The sequence below is a fragment of the Stylophora pistillata genome, chromosome 3 (assembly GCF_964205215.1).
Source record: "Stylophora pistillata chromosome 3, jaStyPist1.2, whole genome shotgun sequence".
NCBI lineage: Eukaryota > Metazoa > Cnidaria > Anthozoa > Scleractinia > Pocilloporidae > Stylophora > Stylophora pistillata.
Window position 1 is genome coordinate 43,574,092 of NC_142521.1, and position 11,746 is coordinate 43,585,837.

At 39.9% G+C, this 11,746-nt stretch overlaps 2 pseudogenes; both read right to left on the reverse strand.

The window, feature by feature from the left end:
- LOC148736251 (uncharacterized) lies at positions 1 to 1,221 on the reverse strand (annotated as a pseudogene).
- A 2,133-nt stretch (positions 1,222 to 3,354) lies between these two features.
- LOC148736252 (bile acid-CoA:amino acid N-acyltransferase pseudogene) lies at positions 3,355 to 7,986 on the reverse strand (annotated as a pseudogene).
- Positions 7,987 to 11,746: the final 3,760 nt, after the last annotated feature.

Below are 11,746 nucleotides of genomic sequence, written 5' to 3' on the forward strand. Positions count from 1 at the left end.
TTAGCTAGTGAATCTTGAACGGCGATTAGCTAGTAAATCTTCCTTTAGTGGTGCTCAGGTTCTGAAGCAAAGTTGCGGGGAGGTACAACAGGTAGTGGTTCTGCAACAGCATTACCGCCCTCACACCGCTCAAGAACTTGTGCTAGCAAGACTGACAAACACTGGTAAGATTTTTTTTTACTTACAGGCTTCACAAACCAACGTTTGTGAGCCTTTGGAAAGCAAGCCTTGTACCTTTCCTCGCCAGCATGTTCACCTGACTGCACCAAAGCTTGTAGTCTTTCAGCATTGGCATTGTTGTCTAACGCTGCAAATGCAAGTTGTGTCCTTGCAACCATGCCTTTGTACGAAAAATGTTCCCGTTTTGAATGGTATTTTGCCACATTGGCTATTTTACCAATGTGGCAAAAGTCTGTTAGCTTAGCTAGGTCTTTGAGAAGCTTTGTGTTGAGGACAACTTCCTCCAAAGGTAAGTGAGTAGGTGAACCTGGCTTAAGCCAACAGATGTTCTTTGCTTCTGATGGTGGGATACATACATACATACATACATACTTTATTTATTCCAGAAGCAGACTATGTATACACTACGAGGAAATGGAAAATATGCTTCCAGAAAAGGAAGTTAAGAGGTTATCCCTATGTGAAAACTCCCTAAAAAATAAGTCTAAATGAAAAGATCCGCCCGTGGCCACATTGATGAAATAAAGTGTTGCACTTGTTTACTATATGATGTAATACAGATTTCCACTTCTCTCGCAAAAGGACCAAATTGCCATCACAGGTTGCTGTACACCACCAAAGATGATTGGAAATCGATTGTATCCATGGCATCAATTCCTCGCAACTCTTGTTGTGCCTTACTAGTTAATTTTTTCACCACCCACTTCGAAAGGTGCCAGACATCATATTAGTGATTTGCTTGTGGACGTTCTGTATTCATGCAAGCTGCTGATGGACACATGTCTGTCAGTGGCCATACAATTGAATTCAATGCTATCACCCTCTAGGCTTTCAATACAACGTTTGAAACCTTCCTCCTCTATGGCATTAATTAGAGGAAGTGACCTCAGAAACCTGGACAACACTGAATGCCACCACCTTACCAGTGCCATCGTACATTAGTGTGTAAGTGCCATACTTGGCATTGTGTCCAGGGCTGTCACAACGCCCATCACCATTTAAATGAATGGCACTCTTGTTAACCAGCTCCTGCCTTACCATTTGTTGTTCATTTTCTCATGCCTGATTTAAAACTGGAAAAATAAGCCGCCTCTGGGTATCATAGAAAACACTCTCACTAATACATTGCAAGTTCAGGCATGATGCTAACCGGCCTACACCTGCAAAGGTGTTACCTGTAAACAAAATTGAAGCTGCCAAGAGTAGGTTTCCCACTGGTTTTCTTTTAATGATTGGTTGGAAGTCCCAGTGGGTGGTATCGCCATCAAGACAAATCATTTCTACAGTTAGAATACTCCCAGTTATTTTCTTTTTTTGGCTTGTTACTGTTACACCACATTTGGGGAAACGTTTAAGCAACTGATCTAAACAGTTCCTAAAAACAAATTTTGTTTTGTTTGCGTAAGGAGGTTCTAGTTCACCTTCTGATTCTCCCTTGGAGGACTCGTTTCCATCCGAGAGCGGGATTTTTTTACCCTTTGGTTAGTTCCAGTTTGGGTCCTTATACTCATCATCAAAGTCATCAACTTAGACCTCCTTGTCATTAAAGCCATTGTCAATGCTATTTTCATCAAGGGGGTCAATTTTTGTATGTGGGGCAAGTGAATCTTCATCAACACCGTAGGTAGGGTACACCATGGGGACAGATATTGAATAGGTATGATCATGGGATATCTTCCATTCTTCAGCAGGAACAGTGAAACTTGCTTGAGTTTTAACCAGAGAACTGCCATTACTTGAATTACCTTGGGATGCATTCAATATGCCCAGATACATACAGCAAGCCCTTAACTGAATGAAATAAACACTTCTGGAGTATGTGGAAAACAATAAAGAGGTAAGGGATTTAATAATACATATAGCTTGATTTCGGCGTTTGGATTAATAATTTGTTCAAACAAATGCATAGAAATACAGTCCATTGATGTATGTTTATTTTTCTTTCGTCCCTGCACCAACAGAATCAAATGCAATAACAGTGAAGGCGCATGTTTCATACCCCGTTTTACAATGCAAATTATTTTTAGCTCCATATCTAAGGACTTAGTGAATTTTTACATGTCTTAAAATACTAGGCAGGCTAGCTTGCTAGAATGATTATACAAGATAGCTGAAGACAGTAATATTTTAGTAGTGGTAAGTCGCATAGCCACGATTGCTCGACATTATACTGATCATGAATGATTGAAATACATATTTCTGAAGAAGAAAGAGAAGAAAATGATACCAACTTCTTCGTGGCTTCGACGTCGAGGACGATTTTCGCTGGACAGCCTCGGCTTCTTCCCCGGCGGACGAAAGCAGAACTCCGATGGTACGACATCCTCCTTCAATCTCCGTTTTGCTTCAATAAAAGAGAAATCAATTGAAAGTGGCTTTTTTTTCTTTGTTTCTGTCCCACATTCTTCTCTCATCCCGCCCCTCTTTTCCCACTATTTTCATCACTAGCATCTTCTTTCTTTTCTCTTTTCATCGCCATCTTTGGGCTGATTGTACCATAGCATGCACATGATAAATTACATATATTGGATTACAAAGAAAGGCATTTCAAGAAGAAATTAAAGGCCCGGTAAAAGCCTCTTAAGAAACACCCATCCCTCCCCTCTGCTAATCAATCACTATCTCCTTACGTGTATACTAAGCAAATAATAAGTCACATTCCGAATAGAGAACAAGTTTTCCTTGAAATTTATGAAAGCGATCCTCGCAGTAATAAACCCTACTTATGTAGTCTGGAAATAAAACCTGAAAAAGAAACAATTGAATAAATTCAGACCCGTACAGGATTTGAGCGCTTGACCTCTGCGATATCTGTGCAGCGTTCTACCAACTGAGCTAACGAGCCCACTGGGAGCTGGTCGGTATGTTGGTTCATATTAAACCGACCGAAGTGATATAAATCAATGAATTTTGAATATATGGAAATCGTATATGCGTACTGCGGTTTCATGAACACGACGTGGTATGAACGCGATCCTCGGAGTAATAATATAAACCCTACCTATGTAGTGGTGCAAGTATGGCCTGAAAAATATTCAGCAAATAATATTAATTTTGAGTAGAAATTTAAAGTTTCATTTAATGGTGGCCATGCCATGCATATAAACAACAATACGCAATTTATTCATGACGAGTTTTTTTCTGTTGACAAGTTTCTTCATTAAAAAACTGACTCTCTTTGGACATGAAGATTTGTTGAATAAAGGAAAAACCTGCTGGCGGGGAAATGCATCTTTATCACAAAAGAAATTGACACGTTGTAAAAAAAATCAACTCATTTCATTCCTATTTTCGTATTTGCCAACTAAAATATTTTTTAAACATTTTACAGACGACATAGTACTTTATGTACGTTTTTTTGTAGAAAACTTAAAATGTTTGGCCAGGCATATTCTTGAGCCTTTGAATGAGCTTTCACTTCACCTCCAAACACCAATTTAAGTATTCCAGTGTCTTTCTAGAAAGCTCTGCAGTGTGATGCAGAACAAAACGGCGAGTAAGGAGGTTCAATCAGATGACCTGCCCCTGGATAACGTAAATTTGCGCACAAATGTTCCCTTCCATTTTCCTTCATGCGATCAAGAATAAACTTTACTGAGAACTCTACGTTCACATTCAGGTCATCCGTTCCAGAAACCAGTAGAATTGGACAATTGATTTTTTCAACTTGTGTAATAGCTGAGTATTTAGAAGCGGGAGGACCAGCATAGCCTTTATCTATGGGTATATATATATGCTACAATCTTTTGTGTCTGTTATTCTGTTACTGATAAAAGGTATTACATCTGAGATTCTACCTTTGTACTGAAAAGGTAGAGCAAAAGAAGCTACAAGCGGAGAAATGGTCACAATTGCCTTGAATGGTTTGATATGCGGACTGGTCAATAAAAGAGCAATATATGTAGTACGTTATGGCGTGAACACCAACGCCATGTGGAAGGACTTTTGGGTGATTAACAAGCCAGTTTGCTGCCTCCTCAAAGTAGTCGATGGGTTATACCGATAATTAAACAGACAAGTAGATCATCATAAGCAAAGTAAGCCAATGCGAGTGCTACAAATCCATTAGATGTTAAGAGTGAAGCCTTAAACTCTACAAGTCCACTTACACCACCAAGCAAATCAATAACACCTGTAATTAAAGAAAGCACAGAAAAATGGAATTTAGTAATTAGAAAGTGAGAACATCAGTACAGGCAGCCTAAGCTCCCATAAAAGTCAGTACTCAGCTCATACAATACCAACAAAGAGCGAGGCCGCGCAAAACAACATGCCCCTTGAGCGACCTTGGTACTGGCTCGGTCAATCCCAGCGTTCATTCTGACCCCAGTATTAGCACTTTGCACGGCCGAGTGGTTTTCAGGTGTCAGATTTTAATGTAAATCTGGCGGAACCGATGAGATTCGTTATCTTTATTACCAGTCAGTCTTCGTTTCATCGCAACATACAGGTCGCTTGATGACAGATTTCCGGCCGATAGCTGATCATATTTTTGCGTTGTGAGCGCAACGCATAATTTAAACTCTTGGGCTTATTGTTCTTAATCCGTAGTTCGTAGCGCATCGGTGTCACTTCATAAGTTCCCCGCGGCGCGCTAAGAGCAATTTTTATTGGTAGGTTGGAAAATATAGAATGCCGGAATTCGGAACCAGAATACTTTGAATATCCGGAATACCTAGAATTTCAGGAATGACCGAAAAATGATAAATTAAAAAAAATTAATTAATAATTAAAGCAATAAATTTTAATAAATAATTAGTTAATTGATTAAAAAATACAAATAAAGTAAGAATAAGAATAAAAAGGGAATAAAGGAAAAATAAAGGAAAATCAGTTCTCTATAAATAAAACAAAAAGCAAAATAAATTGCAGGGAAACACGTGACATAAGAAAGAACTACCTATGGCACTGTTCACAGGGATGCACATAGTAGAACTACCCGTAGCTTACAGCCTCCAATATACAAACTGATGCTGAAGATTGCTTCAATGTAAATAAACCAGAAACGTTGTTAATTATTGACAGACATGAAGCACTGTGGGTTTTAAGTGAAAAAGAGGATGTAAATACGTTAAGTACTTGGCGAGCAACCCCAAAGTATGACCGCATCATTCCCTCTTTGAAGGAGGTTCTATTCTAAGTAATTTGCGCAAGATAAAACGACTAGTTTTATCAGGGTATAATTGACAGTCTGATGACACACTTCCGTTCATTGCTCAATATGTTCTAACTTGCAGCCTTGCAACTCAATCAGTCTCAGTTCTTGCATCACGTACACCACCAGCTTGTTTGATTTTTCAGTTCCCTCCCATCTCTCCCAATTAATAATTTCTCGTATTGTAGCTATCCTTATTTCCATCTGTTGTAACTTTGTTACCTTCCGCAGGGGTTTATGATTGTATTTTTTTTTAATTAGGGTGGGCGCGTCTCGTTTAATCGTTACCTGTCAATAAATAAACTACCAGGCTAGACTGTCACGCCAAAATTGCTTGCTGTTTATTGTCGCAGACGTGTCTACCATTGTTTGCAAAGAAACTTTGGACCATGTCGTGTCCATCAACTTCATCAAGAGTACAAATCTCCACGCACCAGTAATTTTAAGAGCAACGCCTCTTTCAAAGTTATCTCCGAAACTATTAAAACTGTGTTCTCTGAATAAATTTATCATTTTTCGATCATTCCTGGATCGATCGAATTCCGAGTATTCCGGTTCCGGTTCCGAATTCCAGCATTCCATATTTTCCAACCTACCATTTTTTTTCACTGACTACTTTTACTCGCGTCACAGATTTCGCTCGTAGCCTATATCAAATAATTTAATAATAGAGCTCTATTTTTCAAAATTAATATCCTTTGTGTTTTTTTCTGTAATTAAACTTCCTTTTTAAAAGACACAACAGGACGATATTGTTTGAGGGAGATGACAAAACGCGGAGCCCTACTCTATGGAGTATCCTATGGAGTACCTGGATGGAGTACTCCTAAAAATCATGTATTAGTCAAATAAAATACTTTATTAACATGGTGAATCGTTTAGATGTACATATCCTGATATATTTTGAGCTTTTCAGCTCTCCGATTGTCGCAGTTCGATGTAGTACACGAATTGACCGCAATCTTGAAATTAACATTAAACTGCTGACAACTTCCAACTGAAAGCTTTACTGTAGCTAGCATCCATGAACATTATCGTTAATAGGCCGACTACCATCTATTTTCATATAATCTTCAAGAGGCCAAAAGGACGGACAACCTTCATTCTGCAACGGGTTTTACGTCTTCCAAAATACCTGTTTATGTATGGCGTCTGTAAGAAGTGTGGCGCTCCATCCAATAATAACACACTGTGATTTTCACTATTGCTCAAATAGTGCTTTACTGCGAAGGATCGTGCTCATATACATAAATAACACACTGTGTTATGGATGGCCTCATGGGTTTCTTAATTGTGCGAAACGATGAGGATACAAGCTTGCCTTTGTAGGTTGAGACATAAAAAGGTAATCCATATCTTTAAACAGAGCTTCTCCTCACCCACCTATTTGTAGCGCAATAAAACTGAGGTATGTAAACAAACCAAAAAAAACAAAAAACAAACAGTGACGGGTCGGCAAATAAATCCGACTGGGGTTGTTGATCTGGGAAATACAGTAAGCTTAAATATTTCACCTCGTGCAGAAGTCGAAACAGTGGGTTTTGTTCATCACATGGAGTTGTTTGTCTTCTCGTCAAAGGACTCATTACACAGCGGTAAAACCAAAATGGACGAACGAATAAGACTGAGACCCTAGTCATATGTCCTATAATTAACTGGATTGTATCAAACTGAGACATTCGGAGAGCTGGTAAGCTCAATATATTTTAGGATATGTACATCTAAACGATTCACCATGTTCATAAAATATCTTTTTTGACCAATACATGACTTTTGGGGGTACTCCATTAAGGTACTCCATAGGGTACTACCATGGAGTAGGGCTCCGCGTTTTGTCATCTCCCTATTGTTTGATTATTGAACGTAAAAGTTTTCCTTGGGTTACGTGATGTTAACTGATTTATATAACGAAAGAGTACGCTATTACAGCTACGACTTTATCTTGGTCGAGGTATGAGTATGCTCCATGCAAAAAATCTTATAGAGTTCGAGTGAAAAAGTAGCCTATCTCAGGCTTTAGCTTAATTGAAATATGTCCGTAACTTTACAGATCACGGTATATATTGGACGACCTTAATGATAATGTCAGCAACCTTGATAAATACACTAGCTAGTCAAACTCGTGTCACTTACCATGAAAGGGTCCGTTGCCTGGAGGAAGAAAAAGAGTTCCACGAATGCTTCCTTCTTTCACAGGAATTCTCTCCTCTCCGTCCTCCATGTACCACCTCTCGAACGTTTTGCTTCACAAAGGCTGCGAGGAGCTTAATTCCTGCCGATTTAAATGGCCATCAAAACAGTTCAAGACGACACCGTAAGGTTCAGTTACATCAGATTTCATCAATCGCAATCCTTTTCTCTGCTCTGGTGCTCGCTTCATGCTCCATAACAGTCCCAGGACTGAAACTCTGCTGTAAGATACACCCACGGACGGGTCACGGCCAACATCAACCTGGCCATGTTTATCAACGATCAGGTGTGAGCGTGCGACTCGAAAACTTCGCCTTTATCACCGACAAGTCTTGCACGAAGTGCGATCTCTGACCAACCTTCAAACCTGCGACAGATATGTCGACTCCCTCGTCGATAAGAGATGATGAAGGTTTACATCTTCCATTGGTTTCTCCATTTTGATTTGGCGTTGTTCCCATCATGGGTCGTATCTAAAAGTGGCTCATCTCGGAGTGAGTACGAATGACCTCACGAGTGTCCGCGTGAATGACCGCGCGAGTGATCCCACGGGTGACGACGCAAGTCACCATAAGCGACCACGACTGACCCGGTCACGTTAGACGCAGACTGCAGACCATGCAGAGCGCGTAGACCGTGCAGTTTTTTTTGTTTGCTTTTTTTCTTTCATGAAACCATAGTTAAGTCTGGTGGGTAGTACGAGGCGTAGTGAAGAGAAGTTCACGGTCGGCGTGTAATGGTTTTCGATTCCAAGATGGAATTTTTTGTCAATTTTGTTGGAATAACTTCTAATAAGAATAAGACCGGAAAATAGGAAGATACTCTGGCCTACAACTGTCACATTAAATTAAAGTCACTCACATCAAATTAAAGTCACTCACATCAAATTAAAATCACTCACATCAAATTAAAATCACACATCAAATTAAGATCAGATAGGGTCTAAAAGTACTTACGAGTGACCACGAGCGACCACGAGTGAGATTAAATCAAAATATCTCAGTTTTGTTACTATGACGTCATTAGGCAGTCAAATTCACATCATTTCATCAAATACGTATTAGAAAGCATCCTCGGAGACCCAGGGGCTGTGAGTCGATTTCAAGTTAAGGGCAAAAGAGCCCCTGGGGACATTGTCTTACAAGACTAGTTCCAAACGGTCGCACTCGTTCTGGCATCTGATTGGTGCCAGAAAATCTTTGTGTTTTTCTGCCCAATCAGAGTGAAGTGTCCTTTGGAGTCCTTTCGTGTGTTTTAACACGCACATCTACTACAAGCTCTGTTGCTCGCCATGTTTGTTTGGGCCGTGCGACGAAGCTTTGCCCGAGGTGAAAAGTTTCAGTCTCAGCACACAATGTAAGAGAAATAGATCAGATTGTCCGCGAAATCTTACCGGAAAATTATACTGAATACTTTCGCAGGTATCACAAGAGAACGTGTTAAAAAGTTTGCGGGGTTCGTGTAAAACATGATGGTTGCAGGCATTGATATGTCGCTTTAAACTTTAGATGAGATGTAAGCCTAAATCTTTCAAGATTTCTGTACAATTTGTTGTGACTGAAACTTTTCCAATCCCGTGAAGTTATCTCGTCGCACGGGCCACGCAGGTATGTCAAGCAACTGGCGCTTACGCTAACGTAACTTTCTGTGAGCGCCAAATTCTAATCGTTGCTTTGTAGTAAAGTCTTTCGCAATATGGCCAAGGTTGCAGAGAACGTTAAGTACGTGAACGACCTCCAGCAAGCGCTTAAAGAAAGCTTAGCTGTGTTTCCGATTAGCTAATTAAATTCTTAACCAAAACTAATCGAGAACATCGTGGAAAGGAGATATGTTTCGGACAGTTACCGAAGGGGTTTGGAAAAAGTTTAATCTTTCAGCTGCTGTGTACAGTGTTTAAATTCTTGAGCTCGAAAGGCCACGGATTCTCTTCTAGTCCCTTGGTCATTGTCATTTCACCTCATTTTTCGATTGTTGAAGACCAAGTTAAATACCTTTGATCATTGGGAATCGATGCTGCTTTCATTGGGGAAAACAAAACCAAAGAACAAGAAATATTAGATGGAAAGGGCGGACTTCCTTTATTGTAAATGTCAGCTTAGTACAGGGTTATCTACCCACATCTAATAAACAAAAGTTTCCACGTTTAGCTTTTTTTTTTTTTTTTTTTTTTTTAAGCGAAGATTACATTAGATTTTGGCCGGGCGTGCACAAAAAGTTGCGTAAGCGCCAGTTGATCGACATACCTGCGTGGCCCGTGCGACGAAATAACTTCACGGGATTGGAAAAGATTCAGTTACAGCAAATTGTACAAAAAATCTTGAGAGACTTAGGCTTACATCTCATCTAACGTTTAAAGCGACATATCAATGCTTGCAACAATTATGTTTTATAAGAACCTCGCAAACTTTTAAACACGTTCTCTTGTGATACCTGCGAAAGTATTCAGTATAATTTCCGGTAAGATTTCGCGGACAATCTGATCGATTTCTCTTACATTGTGTGCTGAGACTGAAACTTTTCACCTCGGGCAAAGCTTCGTCGCACGGCCCAAACAAACATAGCGAGCAACAGAGCTTGTTGTATATGTGCGTTTTAAAACACACGAAAGGACTCCAAAGGATACTTCACTCTGATTGGGCAGAAAACCACAAAGATTTTCTGGCACCAATCAGATGCCAGAACGAGTGCGACCGTTTGGAACTATTCTTGTAAGACAATGCCCCCAGGGGCTCTTTTGTCCTTAACTTGAAATCGACTCACAGCCCCTGGGTCTCCGAGGATGATTAGAAAGGAGACTAATATTTTCCGCGGCATACGTCCGATAATTGAAAAAAATTCCAAAAAAATATATTTAAAAAGCCATAACTACAGCAAAATGTATATTATATCACCGTGTTATTTAACTTTTTGAAATCACGCTAAGCGTTTGATTTGAATATTTCCTTTGAGACACAACGCAACCAACGTTCCGCCGCTGTCATCTACTCCTCCTCTACTCGACCGTAACAAAAATACAACTTCAGAGCGCGTGAAGTCTTTACGCGTCTTGTTTATAAGTCAGCCATTACCGAACTTGACAAGAAACACGCAAACCCATTCTAAAGCGCGCGGAAACGCCCAAATTGCCCCCCATGGTGTCTAGCTGCCTAGTTCCCACGGTTATTGTTGTATACTATTTTTGGAATCATACGGAGAGGTTAGGTGTTATAAAAAGTTGTCACGGTAAACATATAATCATACGAATCTTTCACGACTCAAGCGATATATGAGCTGAGAAAATAGCCGGACTATTATTTTGACGCTAGGAGTAGTGAGTTTACGACGCAAAACCCAATGAAGTACTTGTCCAGACCTCTCGTCGGCAGTACATTTGAAAGTTGAGTGGGATTTTCCAAAGTGAGGGGTTGATCATTGGGTTGTTAAAATAGAGCCAAATAAAATGATCATGTGATATTTATGACTATTCTTAAAATCGTTTTTGTTTTTAACCTATCGTAACTGTGCTATCTGTAATGTATAGTCCACACTGCAAGTTGTTAAATATTATCGCATCTGTTTCTCATGTTTTTCAAATCGTCCGCTATACATTTATACAGTGAATAACTTCAGTTTTCGTAAGTGATTATTTCACGAAATTAAGCGTAAAATGATTTCGTAATGACGTCATAGTAACAAAACTGAGATATTTCGATTTAATCCATCCTCGGAGACCCAGGGGCTGAGCCGATTTCAAGTTAGGGCATGAAGAGCCCCTGGGGACATTGTCTTACAAGACTAGTTCCAAACGGTCGCAGTCGTTCTGCCATCTGATTGGTGCCAGAAAAGCTTTGTGTTTTTCTGCCCAATCAGAGTGAAGTGTGCTTTAGAGTCCTTTCGTGTGTCTTAACATATACTAGTAGCTCAGTTGCTCGCTTTGTTTGTTTGGACCGTGCGACGGAGATTTACTTGAGGTGAAAAGTTTCAGTCTCAGCGCACAATGTAAGAGAAATCCATCATGTCCGCGAAAATCTTACCGGAAATTGTACTGAATACTTTCGCAGGTATCACTAGAGAACGTGATTTAAAGTTTGCGAGGTTTGTACACAACACGATGGTTGCAGTCATTGATATGTCGCTTTAAACGTTAAAGGAGATTCAAGCTTAAATCTTTCTAGATTTTTTGCATAATTTGCTGTGACTGAAACTTTGCCAATCCCGGGAAGTTATTTCGTCGCACGGGCC